The sequence below is a fragment of the Astyanax mexicanus genome, chromosome 3, assembly GCF_023375975.1.
Source record: "Astyanax mexicanus isolate ESR-SI-001 chromosome 3, AstMex3_surface, whole genome shotgun sequence".
Lineage (NCBI taxonomy): Eukaryota > Metazoa > Chordata > Actinopteri > Characiformes > Acestrorhamphidae > Astyanax > Astyanax mexicanus.
The window spans coordinates 64163608-64177141 of NC_064410.1; the positions used below are offsets into that span (position 1 = coordinate 64163608).

General features: G+C 40.1%; 1 protein-coding gene and 1 long non-coding RNA gene across 3 annotated transcripts in view; one reads left to right on the forward strand and one right to left on the reverse strand.

The window, feature by feature from the left end:
• The window catches only part of rhbdf1a (rhomboid 5 homolog 1a (Drosophila)), an 87017-nt gene that overhangs the window by 48099 nt on the left and 25384 nt on the right, over window positions 1-13534 (reverse strand). The gene's annotated exons all lie outside the window — the stretch shown is intronic.
• LOC125799281 (uncharacterized) lies at window positions 8976-9727 on the forward strand. Its single transcript, XR_007438127.1, has 3 exons — window positions 8976-9220; window positions 9325-9410; window positions 9675-9727. It is a non-coding gene; the product is annotated as an uncharacterized LOC125799281 (long non-coding RNA).

The window sequence follows — 13534 nt, forward strand, 5'->3', positions numbered from 1 at the left end:
AAAAAAAAAAAATATTGGAAAAGCAAAAAATGGCACCCTAGCAGGATAAAGGGCAGCCAGTTGGGCACTTTTCCCCAGTTTTTCCACTCTAGTGGGCACTTCTATAATGTTTTTTCAACCGTGGAGTTAAAAGTGGTGGCTGAACAGTACAGATCACGAGTTATTATTCTTTACACCTGAATTTTCGGCTCTTCTGAAGCGCCACACTTCAGGCCCTGAGGAGATTCTCCATATAACGCAGAGACAGCCGGTTGGCTCCTCTCCAGGGTATCTGTTTAATGCCGTCTTTGAAGGTTTAGACGCAGGATTTATGTTCACACAGAGAAAAAGGAAATTGGCCTATTCAAGCACCGGATCCAGACATATAATAGCTTGACAAAGGTCAGTTGTAGCTCACATTATGCAGCATGTAGAGAATGTAAAAGATAAGAAAGCGGCGAGAAACTCCTGAGGAATGCCAAGCAGCCAAACATCTTATTACTGTCGCATTCCTGTTTATGATACCAGGACTGATGGTGCCCTTACCCTGCACGCACAACGCTAACCATAAAATCACAATCCGTCAACCTGTACAGCAGGTGAGGAGTCACTGGCAGTTGCTTTAAGAGTAGATCAGGTGAGCTCTGACTTTGGCGGATTGCTATTTTAATGGTGCAGCTACCTGGACGTGTCCAAACTGACCTACTCTTAGTTTTCTGTTACCAAAGCTCTATCCGAATGGGATTAGTTTCTCAGGGGGTTCTCGGGTAATTTTCTCTTTTATGGGGGGGTTTTATCCTCTGTGATTTTATTCCTGTCCAGAACGATCATGTAGGTGTTTTTCTCAGAAGTCCTGTGAGAAAATTACAGGCTGAATTATCTACTGTTTTTCTCTGAACTCCGTGCTCCTCCGGTAATTTTAGTCCCGTCCGGATGCACATCTCTGAGTTTCGTCTCCTCGCCTTTAATAAAATAGATATTTGTCCACTACCGTGCACCGTAATTACACTTTGGCCGTGCCATGGTTTCCACGGAGGTCCACATTAAAAACACAACAGCGAGCGGAAATGGAGGAGCTACTGAAAGCCGTGATGTCATGTGACCGAGAAAAAAAGCCTAAAAACTCATTGATCCTCCTGTTTTTACAATTGCAGTCCGGATGCAGGAGTTTTATCACTGAGTAGAAGTGTGAAATATTTTACACAGACATCCCCCTGAGAAACGCCCTGTTCAAAACCCCCTATTCAAAAGCACTGTGGCTATTAAAGCAGAAGTTGTGAATATAGACTTTTGCCAGGGTGTAAGATAGCAATGAGCATCGCAACGTGCCTTGCACAGTGTTAAAGATAGGTCGTCTCTGTGTTTCCCCATGGAGTTTATATTTACACCAGCTCAGAGCCTCGTATCAACTCATTGGCGCATAAACAATGTTTAGAATCATTGATTCCTATTTGCACTCAATTCCTGAACCGATTCACTCAATGTAGAGTCGACTTTATACTCAACCCTTAACCCATTAAGTAAAAGTTCCTCAAAGCGTCCAAAAACCAAACAGATCACATCATAATTCACAAAATATCAGTGGATATTAAGATTTTAATTCCCTTATTTTCCAGCTTCCTCTTTTTTTCAGCGATCGAGTGAATCAAAACACCGGACAATGACTCCATTTTTTTTTTAAACTTTGATTATAAATGGAGGTGAACGGGGGGTGGGGCTAATGATATCACTGATATTTTTCCTTTTTTGGATTAGGAGGGACTCTAATCTCAGACAGTTTACAGACAGTTAACTATCATAGAAATTCCATCAATGTTTTAAATCCTTTTTTTTATACATATTTTTTTAAATATTTATTTTTTTCCATTTTCTCCCCAATTTACACAGCCAATTACTCAACCTACTCATTAGGACTTCTTCCCCCCACCACTAGTGATTCCCCCCCCCAACACCAGGAGGGTTAAGAAGACTAGCACACGCCTCCTCCGATACATGTGATTATCCTGAGCCTGATAATCCTGCAGCTCTCAGATCAAATCCCTTTAAAAACAGGGCCGAAAACACAAAGCAGATCCGGCCAATCCGTAAACGCTATTTTACTAACCTTTAATTCATCAGGATGTCCTGCAGAGATCTGCTCATCTTCCTCTAAAGCCTTATAACCCTCAGACCCTACAGGATACTGATGATCTTAACTCAGATACAGGTACCTTTACCTGCTGTCTACAGGACACTGATGACCTTTACATTTTAATAAACATTAATGCAATTATATATGCAGTAATATAATGATACATTTAGCCATATCAATCAGCCCTAATCATGATATAACAAACTTTTAACCATAACATCCAGCACTAATTGTGCTTTAATCAACTTGCAAAACCAACCCTGGTTTAAACAGCAGCAGATCTTCTGAATATATCTACACTGATGGGCGTGGTGTTCTGGAAATGAGGTGTGTTCAGGTACATTTCTGGAGTTTTATCCTGTTTATCTTGGTAACAGAAAACACAGGAGCTCCACTGACTGAATACAACCTAGACAGACGCCAACAGTCAGACGTTCATCGCTATCTCGGTAACACAGGCGCTGTGCCGAGCCGAGCGTACACCCCCACTTATTACACACACATGAACACACAGCAGCACAAACCCAACTTTTACATCAACAATAAACAGAATAGTAAATAAAATAACATTGCTGTTCCCGTAAATGAGCTGCTGGAGCTCCTTCACAGCGTCAACCAGCAGCTCAGTTTCCTCTGCTGAGAAGAGTTTGTTGAACACGTCCAGGTAGCTGCATCGTTACAATAGCAATCCACCAAAGACAGAGCTCACCTGACTCTTAGCAATTGGTTTATTTTATGCTAACCATATCGTCCAGCCCTAATTGTGACATAATACATTTTAACCATATTATCCAACCCTAATTGTGATATAATACATTTTTGAACATATCGTCCAGCCCTAATTGGGATTTAATGAACTTTTACCAATATCATCCAGCCCTAATCGTGATATAACAAACTTTAAGCCAAATCATCCAAGCCCTTATTGTAATTTAACACTTTTAGCCATATGGTCTACTCCTAATCATGATATAACAAACTTGTTGCCATATCGTTGAGCCCTAATTCTTTATAAACCAATAAAATAAGCTGTTAAATGGATCGTAGTCATGCGTGATCTTGCACAACCCTAGTAATAATAATAATATTAATAACAGCAGCTACTGTCGGCCTACAGCTAGAGCACAGCAGCGTACAGAGAAACCACCGAGCGATACCTTGGCAGCGGCTAGTTAAAAACACTCTGGGGGTGAGGGGGGGCGGGGGAGTTCACTCTCTATTGTCTTCGTTTCAACGGCTTTTCTGTTTCCTCCTGCTAATCTCACAGCGCTGAGGACAGATGTTCCTCACACTGCTCTTAATGGAAACTTCCTGACTGGCATTTTCCAGCATTTAGGCTTTATTTAGAGCACTTCAGACAGGAAGTGACACAATCTTCTAAAAGCGGTTTGACTAGAAAAGCCAAAATCTCTGCATTTCTTACTAAAGATGAAGATAAAAACAGGTTGTTTAAGCCGTCAGTTTAAACAGCTCTGGGAAGAGTGCACTTTTTGTTGTATGCTTCCTTTAATACTGCAGTGCTTCTCTTTCTGCTGAGTACAGAAATTATAATGTATTCTGCACTTACTAGTAGTGAAACTGATTACTAATAGTGAAAACCACCAGCACATCAAAGAGATGCTACTGTTAGAATGTATCCAAAACAAGGTAAAATGTTTTTTAGCGGCACAACAAAAAGCTTTTTGCTAAATCAACTTGCAAAACCAACCCTGGTTTAAACAGCAGCAGATCTTCTGAATATATCTACACTGATGGGCGTGGTGTTCTGGAAATGAGGTGTGTTCAGGTACATTTCTGGAGTTTTATCTTGTTTATCTTGGTAACAGAAAACACAGGAGCTCCACTGACTGAATACAACCTAGACAGACGCCAACAGTCAGACGTTCATCGCTATCTCGGCAGTGAATTGTCACAGAGTTTTAACAATAAACAGAATAGTAAATAAAATAACATTGCTGTTCCCGTAAATGAGCTGCTGGAGCTCCTTCACAGCGTCAACCAGCAGCTCAGTTTCCTCTGCTGAGAAGAGTTTGTTGAACACGTCCAGGAAGCTGCACCGTTACAATAGCAATCCTCCAAAGTCAGAGCTCACCTGACTCTTAGCAATTGGTTTATTTTATGCTCTGCCCAAAAATAACCACACCCATGATTAATTAAGAATTGCAATTAGTACATGCCTTTTGCGAGTTTAGATCTGTGCAAGGTGTACTTTTCCTGTCGTTATGATAGCAAAGACACGCATTGTGCACGATAAATGGCTCGCCTATAAATGGATCCCTAAAATAGAGCCCATTCTGTGCATTCAGATGGAAAAATATTCAGTGTATCCGTAGTGCGAGATTAGCACTACGGATAGGAAGTAGAGCACTGTAGAGCACTGTAAATCATGCGGACGGCCAAACTGTAGGCAATATGTGACAACAGGAGGGGATTGTGGGTAATTGAGGCTGACAGGCTCGGCCCAAAAAGCCCGGGGGGGTGGAGCAGAGAGGAACGACCTGTGGGAACCATCATACTGATGGAAGTCCTCATCAACCTGGATGTGTGTGTGTTACAGTGTGTGTGTTAAAGTGTTTGTGTTGTAGCTCAGTTTAAACTGGACTTTAAGCTTGGTAGAACCGTTGCTCTACAGTACCCACCCAAACCAAAATCAAATAATTCTAATATAGTATCACAGTGCTTCAGTACCACACCTGCAGATCAAATAAATACAAATATAAAATTAGCAGCTAGTAAAAGAAAATATTCAGAAAAAAAACGAGTCGATCAGGAAAAGCACCATGTCTACATCAACCTGTGAATTAGTATTCATAGCCCCGCCCACCTCGGCTCAGGACCGCCCACAGGCAGAGCTGAAGCCGGGCGGCGACGCCGTCTTATCAGATTACTAACAGCGCTAGGAACAGCATGCAGTTCATTCCTGTGTTATTTGTGCGAATAACACATCAGTGTTTATATACTTTACCCAGTAATTCAGAGCTAAGAAACAAATGGTTAGAATTTGTCTATGGAGGAAAAACACCACCAGCCAAGTACAATTTAGATAGGTAGGAGTTTAGATGTTTACAACAGTTCTGTTTACACTAGTTAAAAGTTCCCCGGGGTGGATTTTTACTTTATTGACCTGGACTACCCACCTCTGTGTGTAAGTATCTATAGGTTTAAATAGGATCTCCGGTGGATTTCTGCATTTTTTTTACAGAGACTTTAAGACTAGATCAGTATAGGCTGAACTGCACTTAGCAGCAGGGCATTATTACACATGTTGTACAGTTACATATGACACTGCTATTAAAGACTGTTATTAGTATTAAAATGTCTTTATTTTAAAACGTTTCTTTAAAACTGTTGTCCGTCTCGCTGCCTCCTGATGTCGCAGTGCTGTTTGTTAGCCAATCAGAGGCGATATGTTTGCATGTATGAATATTCATAAGCAAGAGCTGAAATCCTATAGTTTCTCCCCTCACTCCTCATCAAGACTAAAGCAGGGTTATACCGGATCACCAGAGTACTTTTTTCTTTTTTTTTCACAAAAAATAGCTCTCATAGCATTCATTCATACTAGAGACACAACTAGACGTTTTTAAATGAATAAAAAAAAGCGATGGAATGAGGCCTTTAAACATGAAAATGATGGTTGTTTGGTGGAAGGACTGAGCTGTACGGTAATTCAGGTATCTGATGTGTTTATAGAGCACCGTGAGAATTCATTATAGCACTGGTAACGAGGGGGAACAGCGCCGGCCTGCAGAGCAAATCCAGAACCAGATCAAGCGTCTAAAAATAACACCCGTCCCGTCCCAACACAAACGGAGCCAAGCCAGGTGACTCCACTGCGCTTTAGAGCCTGCTGCCAGAATGATATAATCATACACACACACACACACACACACACACTACACAGCCATGCACAATTCACGTTTTCTCCTTCTTGCATAAGGGTCCAAAGCATGAAGTCCTTTGCCTACGTTTGCATAGAAGTTCTCACCAAATGCAACATACAGCTCTGGATAAAAATAAGAGACCACCTTAAAAATAATGAGTTTCTTTGATTTTACCAAATTAAAAACCTCTGGAATATAATCAAGAGGAAGATGGATGATCACAAACCATCAAACCACCAAACTGAACTGCTTGAATTAATTTTTACACCAGGAGTAAAGCAGCATAAAGTTATCCAAAAGCAGTGTGTAAGACTGGTGGAGGAGAACATGATGCCAAGATGCATGAAATTAAAACTGTGATTAAAAATCAGACCAGGGTTATTCCACCAAATATTGATTATTTCTGAACTCTTAAAACTTTATGAATATGAACTTGTTATTTCTTTGAATTATTTGAGGTCTTAAAGCTATAGAAAAGTATATAGAAAAGTATATAAAAAAATGTACAGGTGACAGAATGTATTAAAGATGTTTAGTCGCTCAGTCACTAAACTGCAGAGTGAAACCGAATCTAAACGGACTAAATACAGAACAGAACACATTTGCTAATGCAGAATTACATCATTAACACATTTTGAATTTAGTGTGTTAGTGGATCAGTGGAACTGGGTCACTGACTGACTACACTAATCTTCAGCTTCCGTCCCACATATAATATAATAACCCGTCCCAATAAATCTGCTCATGAACAATATCAGAGATCACTGTTTGTTTTGAGCCAGCAGGTTCATACTGTGCCAGCTTTCATATCCCAATCCACATTAGGAGATGGTCTGAGACGCATTTAAAGCAGTTACATCTCCAGTAGGGTTGTGCCATATCATATCGTACACAATAATATCGCCAAATGTTTTTAATATCGTGAACGATATTTTACCCTGAAATATGGTGCCATATCACCCACCCCTTTTTATCACATCAGGGTGCCACTTTTTTGCTGTTTTTAGCAAAAGAAAAATTCACTCTGTTCTCATTTCCCATTATATATCTACTAGAGACAGATTCTGTCCAGTATGATTCATTTTTTTATTTAATACTGGATATATAGAGGTATGTAGAGCACATTATTAGTGCCATGACATTCTGGATCATTGACTTCTGTTACAAATCTGATAAATTTCTTGTATTTTTTAATATCTCAGTTAGGGGTGTGCCATATCATATCATATGCAATAAGACAATTTAATATTCATTTTGGTGCAGTAGTGTAATCTTGAAATCATTTTTTAAATTCAGTATTTCGTCATAACGTCAAGAGTACCGTTATCGCGATAATACCATGAAATATCGTGATATTATTTTAGGGCCATATCGCCCACCTCTAATATCCAGTCTCTCAAACCACTTCAGAATATATATAAATCCGATCACTCAAACCACTTAGAAAATAGTCGGAGACGCTTTTAAAACTAATTTTAAATCCCATCCCAACCTCTTAAGTAGTTGGTCTGGGGTGTGTATTTTAAACAGTTATGAATCTGATCACTTAAAGCACTTTAGGAGATGGTCTGAGACGCAGTTACTGAAACTTCTCCAGAAGTTGGTCTGAGATGCATTTAAAACAAATATGAATCTGTCCACTCAAACCAGTTCAGGAGATGGTCTGAGACGCAGTTACTGAAACTATTTTAGAATGTGGTCAGAGATGCTTTTCGGTTGAAACTGAACTAAATAAACCATTTTAACTTTTTTTAAGTCAATTTAAAAAGTAGTTTTATAGCATTTCTATTGGATTAGTTTACCAAGAAATTCATAGACAATGTAAAGAACACCTGCCAGATTCACATTTTGCAGAAATTGAATCTATTGTATAAATATCTCCTCAGAACATCAATACAGAACCTCCTTCACTGAGGTAAAGCCAGCGGGTCGGGCCCAGTAGTGATGTATAATCCTGTGAGTAGCCGGATCATAATGACCGGGACGTCGTCCAAGTCCTCTTATTCACCTCCCCGTCATCTCCCCACCGTCTCGGCCTTAACAAAACCCCACTGAGGACTGAATCAATTATCACAAATAAATTACTCCAGCGCTGATAATCACAGCCGGCCCGGCCCGGGACACAGGCTGCAGGTTCCGGTTCTGGGTTCTGGGTCCGGCTCTGCTGCACATTGTTCAGTGACCTTTAGCTGTTTGCAGTATTATGTGGACGTCCAGCGCTCAGCACCGCTCCTGAAATAGGCTCGTATATATTTAACAATCACTCTGGGGGTCTAAAGCCGGAGCTGCAGACAGAACTCCTCACACTACTTCTACCAGACCCGGTTCTGCTGACTGCTGCATTAAAACACTGTAAACAGAGGTTACGAGGCTTTTCTAAAGACTGACACGGTTCCTACGGGACAAATACAGAATCAATAGAAAGTCTTACAATTTCAATTAGGGCTATACAATAGTTAGGGTTGTAAAATAAATCATATTTATATCATTATTGTTTACAGTTTTTTTCACTATTAACGTGCGGCATGAAAGGAAGCTTTTCACACTGCAGACTGTGCTTATGAGACATAACAAGACTGGAGGTAGAGTGAGGAAGTGCAGGGTATAGCAGGAATATGCAAGGTAGAGTGTAGGGTAGTGCAAGGAAGTTTAAGGAAGAGAGGGCAGAGTGAAGTAGAGTGAGGTAGAGGAAGGTAAAGTGAGGTAGAGGGAGGGTAAAGTACAGTGAGGGTAAAGTGAGGTAGAGTGAAGTAAAGTGAGGTAGAGTGAGGGTAAAGTAAGGTAAAGTGAGGTAGAGTGAAGTAAAGTGAGGTAGAGTGAGGGTAAAGTAAGGTAAAGTGAGGTAGAGTGAGGGTAAAGTGAGGGTAAAGTGAGGAAGTGTGAGGTAGAGTTAAGGGTAAAGTGAGGAAGTGTGAGGCAGAGTTAAGGGTAAAGTAAGTTAGAGTGAGGTAGAGTTAAGGGTAAAATGAGGAAGTGTGAGGTAGAGTTAAGGGTAAAGTGAGTTAGAGTGAGGTAGAGTTAAGGGTAAAGTGAGGTAGAGTTAAGGGTAAAGTGAGGAAGTGTGAGGTAGAGTTAAGGGTAAAGTGAGGAAGTGTGAGGTAGAGTTAAGGGTAAAGTGAGGAAGTGTGAGGTAGAGTTAAGGGTAAAGTAAGTTAGAGTGAGGTAGAGTTAGGGGTAAAGTGAGGAAGTGTGAGGTAGAGTTAAGGGTAAAGTGAGGAAGTGTGAGGTAGAGTGAGGGAAAGTGAGGTAGAGTTAGGGGTAAAGTGAGGAAGTGTGAGGTAGAGTTAAGGGTAAAGTGAGGAAGTGTGAGGTAGAGTGAGGGAAAGTGAGGTAGAGTTAAGGGTAAAGTGAGGAAGTGTGAGGTAGAGTTAAGGGTAAAGTAAGTTAGAGTGAGGTAGAGTTAGGGGTAAAGTGAGGTAGTGTGAGTTAGAGTTAAGGGTAAAGTGAGGAAGTGTGAGGTAGAGTGAGGGAAAGTGAGGTAGAGTTAAGGGTAAAGTGAGGAAGTGTGAGGTAGAGTTAGGGGTAAAGTAAGTTAGAGTGAGGTAGAGTTAGGGGTAAAGTGAGGAAGTGTGAGGTAGAGTGAGGGAAAGTGAGGTAGAGTTAGGGGTAAAGTGAGGTAGTGTGAGGTAGAGGTAAGGGTAAAGTGAGGTAGTGTGAGGTAATGTTAAGGGTAAAGTGAGGAAGTGTGAGGTAGAGTTAAGGGTAAAGTGAGGCAGAGTTAAGGGTAGAGTGAGGGAAAGTGAGGTAGAGTTAAGGGTAAAGTGAGGCAGAGTTAAGGGTAAAGTGAGGAAGGTAGCAGTGTGAATCACCTGCTGCAGTTTTTTTCAGATCTAATCTGAGATCTGATTAGTGAGGCTTAAAGGCAGAAACACAACCCGGATATTAAACAGCAGCTCAGAGCTCTGAACCACCAAACAGAAATACATAAATATCACAGCTTGAGCTCTACTGAACCGACTGAGAACCTGCCCTGTTACTGTAAATATATGAGTGAGACAAGGAGTGAGACAAGGAGTGAGACAGAGAGTGAGACAGAGAGTGAGACGGAGTGTGAGTCACAGTTCAGTGAGACGAAGAGTGAGACGAGAAGTGTGGCGAAGAGTGAGACGAAGAGTGAGACAAGAAGTGTGACGAAGAGTGAGACGAAGAGTGAGACGAGAAGTGTGAGACAAGAAGTGTGACGAAGAGTGAGACGAAGAGTGAGACGAGAAGTGTGACGAAGAGTGAGACGAGACGTGTGACGAACAGTGAGACGAGAAGTGTGACGAAAACTGAGACAAGAAGTGTGACGAAGAGTGAGACGAGAAGTTTGACGAAGAGTGAGACAAAGAGTGAGACAAGAAGTGTGACGAAGAGTGAGACGAAGAGTGAGACGAGAAGTGTGGCGAAGAGTGAGACGAAGAGTGAGATAAGAAGTGTGACGAAGAGTGAGACGAAGAGTGAGACGAGAAGTGTGACGAAGAGTGAGACGAAGAGTGAGATGAGAAGTGTGACGAAGAGTGAGACGAAGAGTGAGACGAGAAGTGAGTCATGAAGATCATATGTGAACAAAATAATGATGAGGGCTGAGTGGTTTAACCTGTAGAGCTAGGCTAATGCTAAGCTAACACTGCTAAGTTTGCACAATAAACAAAAAGTAAAGCATTAGCATTACCATTTAAAAACACACTGAGGCTCAAATTCAGTTCAGTTTATATAATTATATAAACATTATAAAGAGGTTTTACTTTCTGTACAAAAAATTAGATTAGAGTGTATGCACATAGAAATGTTAATTCTAAAAACTCATAAAAATAAAAATTCATTAATGCTAAGGATATCCAACGCTACTGTTCTCAAGCATATGCATTGTTGCATTGTGGTTTACTCATTTTCTGAGGTGATCCTTTTACATCAATATATTTTAGCTTTAGTAAAAAAAAATGACCAGCATTTGATAACACAAAATGTTTACAGTCTGTTTTCCTTGTGTAATAATGTGTAATAATAAGGAGAAAGGCAGTGTTGCATTGATTGATATGTGAAACCTGACGAAACAGTATCAGTATTTTATTATAACTACAAAAGACCTTTAAAAGGTTTCATCATGTATGCAAATATTAATCCTCTGATCTGCTATTGGAGGGTAGAATCTAATCGGCACTGATTTCCATATCTCCTGACTCTGTAACCCACGCAGTCTTTATGCAAATCCTAACCTTTATATTACATTATACAGTGATTATCACCATCAGCAGCAGCCTTTTAAACAGCAGAGGTGTAAAGTAATAAAGTACAAATACTTTGTTATCGTACTTAAGTAGAATTTTTGGTTATCTACCATTGTCCATTGTTATTTTTCAGATGATTTTATTTCTACTCCTTCCATTTTCACACAATTATCTGTACTTTCTACTCCTTACATGTTAAAAATGCTTCTAATTGTTCAATAAAACCCCTATCCAGATAAATCTCTACACTCCAAATAGAGTGAATCTGATTGTGGTTGGATAAGAAGAGGTCTTTGCTATCATAATGACAGGAAAAGTACATCTTGTACGAATTGAAACTCACAAAAGTCAAATACTAATTCTCTTAATTAATGATGGGTGTGATTAATTTTGGGCGTAACATGAAATAAACCAATCAGAGTGTCTCTTGCTCATCATTCTCTTTAAGAGTAGATCAGGTGAGCTCTGTCTTTGGTGGATTGCTATTGTAACGGTGCAGCTACCTGGACGTGTCCAACAAACTCTTCTCAGCAGAGGAACCTGAGCTGCTGGTTGACGCTGTGAAGGAGGTAGTGCGGGACCAAAAATGCATTTCACAGTATTTTGCAAGATTCAAAGTTTCACGGTATATCATGGTATTTTTTATATTGTTATTTATTAATACTTTTTTTAGTGTAATGTTAGGAGTAAATATAATATCAAACATTAAGGCTTTAAATTAAAGCTTTGATTACTTTTGGGTTTCCGTTGTCCCACAAAAACACAATAAACACAATATATAAAGAAATTAGACCTTATTATTGTCAGAAAAACAGCTGAAAAATTTAAACTATAGACCTTAAAAAGATATGCGCCATCAACTTTAACACTTTAACACAGCTTGCTTTCCAAACGAAATATTTTAAATATTCCATAAGCACTTTAAAAGAACCTAAAATACTCCAAAATTAAGTATTTGATGGAGATATTTCTCAAATGTTCTACTGCACAAGACACAAGTTTAATATCAATTTACATTTTATGTTATTATTGAAGCCATTAGAGGCATTAACATATTTAAGCAGCTGTTTTTCAGTTCATCACAAATCCCTTGGTTTTCCAGTTCACAAATAAATTCAGTTCAGAGTGCATTACAATTATCCCTCAAGCTACAGTATTTATATATATTTAAACAGGCCTATAGTTACTCATATTACAAGGAGCAGCAGCAGCACAAGCTCCAAACTCAATCCAAGTAGTTTAATTGTCAATACTGCATGTGTATAGAACAGTGGTGTCCAAACTACGGCCCGCGGGCCATTTCCGGCCCGTTTCCTTTTTTGGAGCGGCCCGCGAGGTATTTTAGAAATAGAATGAAAGTTGGCCCGCTGTTAAGCAGGTTTTTATAATGTGAGATTCAAAGTTTGAACGCTAGGTGTCAGAAACGAGCCAAAGAGTCTAAAAGCGGAGAGAGTGCGCATTTCTAGCACAGAAAAACGGGCCAAAGAGTCTAAAAGCAGAGAGAGTGCGCATTTCTAGCACAGAAAAACGGGCCAAAGAGTCTAAAAGCAGAGAGAGTGCGCATTTCTAGTGCAGAAAAACGGGCCAAAGAGTCTAAAAGCGGAGAGAGTGCGCATTTCTAGCGCAGAAAAACGGGGCAAAGAGTCTAAAAGCGGAGAGAGTGCGCATTTCTAGCGCAGAAAAACGGGCCAAAGAGTCTAAAAGCGGAGAGAGTGCGCATTTCTAGCGCAGAAAAACGGGCCAAAGAGTCTAAAAGCGGAGAGAGTGCGCATTTCTAGCGCAGAAAAACGGGCCAAAGAGTCTAAAAGCGGAGAGGGTGCGCATTTCTAGCGCAGAAAAACGGGCCAAAGAGTCTAAAAGCGGAGAGAGTGAGCATTTCTAGCGCAGAAAAACGGGGCAAAGAGTCTAAAAGCGGAGAGGGTGCGCATTTCTAGCGCAGAAAAACGGGCCAAAGAGTCTAAAAGCAGAGAGAGTGCGCATTTCTAGCGCAGAAAAAGTTGTCGTAAGTAAGGAGTTTAATATTAAGAGACATCATGAAATTAAACATCAATTTGAAAAATCTTAGTTTACTCAACACTGTCACAGTCAAGTAAAATGGTGTGTAAATGAAATAATCAGGAAAATGTATTATTTAAAGTGGTATATTTCATTATTTGTTTTATTATAGAGTCTGTGGCCCGTGACTTCAAATATATTTCTCATTCTGGCCCCCAACAAAAAAAGTTTGGACACCCCTGGTATAGAACATACAGAGGATTGCAATTACGTTACTCTCCTTCCTAAAGTTACTGACCTGCGTTACTACAGTGTATAGGCTTTTATGCTAACTG